Source organism: Myotis brandtii, unplaced genomic scaffold (assembly GCF_000412655.1).
Source record: "Myotis brandtii unplaced genomic scaffold, ASM41265v1 scaffold825, whole genome shotgun sequence".
NCBI classification, from domain to species: Eukaryota; Metazoa; Chordata; class Mammalia; order Chiroptera; family Vespertilionidae; genus Myotis; species Myotis brandtii.
In genome coordinates, this window is record NW_005371349.1 from 874,105 (window position 1) to 876,541 (window position 2,437).

The window sequence follows — 2,437 nt, forward strand, 5'->3', positions numbered from 1 at the left end:
TGCAGGTCTGAGCTCAGCCTGTGCCCAGCGGCCTTCCTGGTGGGGCCGCGGCTCACTCAGCGAGGCCGTGCTGCCTGCTCTCCAGAGCTGAGATGGGTTTGCGTTGTGTAAGCCACTGGCTTTGTGGTGATTGGTTAGAGCAACAGGGGGAACGAACACCAGCCCCATGACACAGGCGTTCTTACCCCTTTCACACAGTGACGGGGTGGCGAGGGGGTTTGCTGGCAGCTCCTCAGTGGTGGGGCCTGGGCCCTTCCCCTCCCCTGGGCACAGGCCTGTGGGCACCCCGCTTCCCGGCTCTGGGGGCACAGGCCTGTGAACACCCCGCTGCCCGGCTCTGGGGACACAGGCCTGTGAACAGCCCGCTGCCCGGCTCTGGGGACACAGGCCTGTGAACAGCCCGCTGCCCGGCTCTGGGGACACAGGCCTGTGAACAGCCCGCTGCCCGGCTCTGGGGACACAGGCCTGTGAACAGCCCGCTGCCCGGCTCTGGGGACACAGGCCTGTGAACAGCCCGCTGCCCGGCTCTGGGGACACAGGCCTGTGAACAGCCCGCTGCCCGGCTCTGGGGACACAGGCCTGTGAACAGCCCGCTGCCCGGCTCTGGGGACACAGGCCTGTGAACAGCCCGCTGCCCGGCTCTGGGGACACAGGCCTGTGAACAGCCCGCTGCCCGGCTCTGGGGACACAGGCCTGTGAACAGCCCGCTGCCCGGCTCTGGGGACACAGGCCTGTGAACAGCCCGCTGCCCGGCTCTGGGGACACAGGCCTGTGAACAGCCCGCTGCCCGGCTCTGGGGACACAGGCCTGTGAACAGCCCGCTGCCCGGCTCTGGGGACACAGGCCTGTGAACAGCCCGCTGCCCGGCTCTGGGGACACAGGCCTGTGAACAGCCCGCTGCCCGGCTCTGGGGACACAGGCCTGTGAACAGCCCGCTGCCCGGCTCTGGGGACACAGGCCTGTGAACAGCCCGCTGCCCGGCTCTGGGGACACAGGCCTGTGAACAGCCCGCTGCCCGGCTCTGGGGACACAGGCCTGTGAACAGCCCGCTGCCCGGCTCTGGGGACACAGGCCTGTGAACAGCCCGCTGCCCGGCTCTGGGGACACAGGCCTGTGAACAGCCCGCTGCCCGGCTCTGGGGACACAGGCCTGTGAACAGCCCGCTGCCCGGCTCTGGGGACACAGGCCTGTGAACAGCCCGCTGCCCGGCTCTGGGGACACAGGCCTGTGAACAGCCCGCTGCCCGGCTCTGGGGACACAGGCCTGTGAACAGCCCGCTGCCCGGCTCTGGGGACACAGGCCTGTGAACAGCCCGCTGCCCGGCTCTGGGGACACAGGCCTGTGAACAGCCCGCTGCCCGGCTCTGGGGACACAGGCCTGTGAACAGCCCGCTGCCCGGCTCTGGGGACACAGGCCTGTGAACAGCCCGCTGCCCGGCTCTGGGGACACAGGCCTGTGAACAGCCCGCTGCCCGGCTCTGGGGACACAGGCCTGTGAACAGCCCGCTGCCCGGCTCTGGGGACACAGGCCTGTGAACAGCCCGCTGCCCGGCTCTGGGGACACAGGCCTGTGAACAGCCCGCTGCCCGGCTCTGGGGACACAGGCCTGTGAACAGCCCGCTGCCCGGCTCTGGGGACACAGGCCTGTGAACAGCCCGCTGCCCGGCTCTGGGGACACAGGCCTGTGAACAGCCCGCTGCCCGGCTCTGGGGACACAGGCCTGTGAACACCCCGCTGCCCGGCTCTGGGTTGGTCGTCCTCCTTGTCATGGTGCCTCTTTCCCCTTCTTTGCACTTTTCTCACCTGTGAGCTTCCCCGAGGCGGTCTGGACGGGGCGGTTCTGGACGGACAGACGGACATGTCTGCTCTCTCGCCTTCACGTTCCGGCGTTTCTAGGAGGGGGAAGACAAAATCTTCTTGATCAACAAGCTTCACTCCGTCTACGAGAGGAAGGAGAGGAGCGGGTGAGGCTTCGGGGGGCGGCTCCCGGTGGGCGTGAGTGGGAAGGACGGCCGGCCGGGCACCTTCCCCAGGGGCAGCGCGTGGGGGGTGGGAGGGAGGTGGCTGCTGGCTCCCGGTGGGGCATTTGGGGGAGGAGCAAGGTGGTTACATTGGTGAGAAAGTGAAGGCGCGGCCTGCAGGGGGCAGGGTGGAGCGGGCCTCTCAGCCCTTTCCCTCCTTCCTCCCGCCACGCCCTCTCTCTGTAAGTGGCGGGGCAGCCTCACTGGCCTTTCTCCTTTCCCTGCCCCGTTCTCCCCGTGGGGTCAGCACCCAAAATGCTGAGATTCAGCCTCATTGCCCTGGGCCCGCAGGAAGCAGCCCGCCTCACCCTTCAGCATAGTTACTTGTGGTTAAGCCCAGGGAGAGGGAGATGAGGTCAGACAGACAGACAGACAGACCCCTCAGCTGGGAGGGGGGGGGTGGGCGGGCTCAGCTCC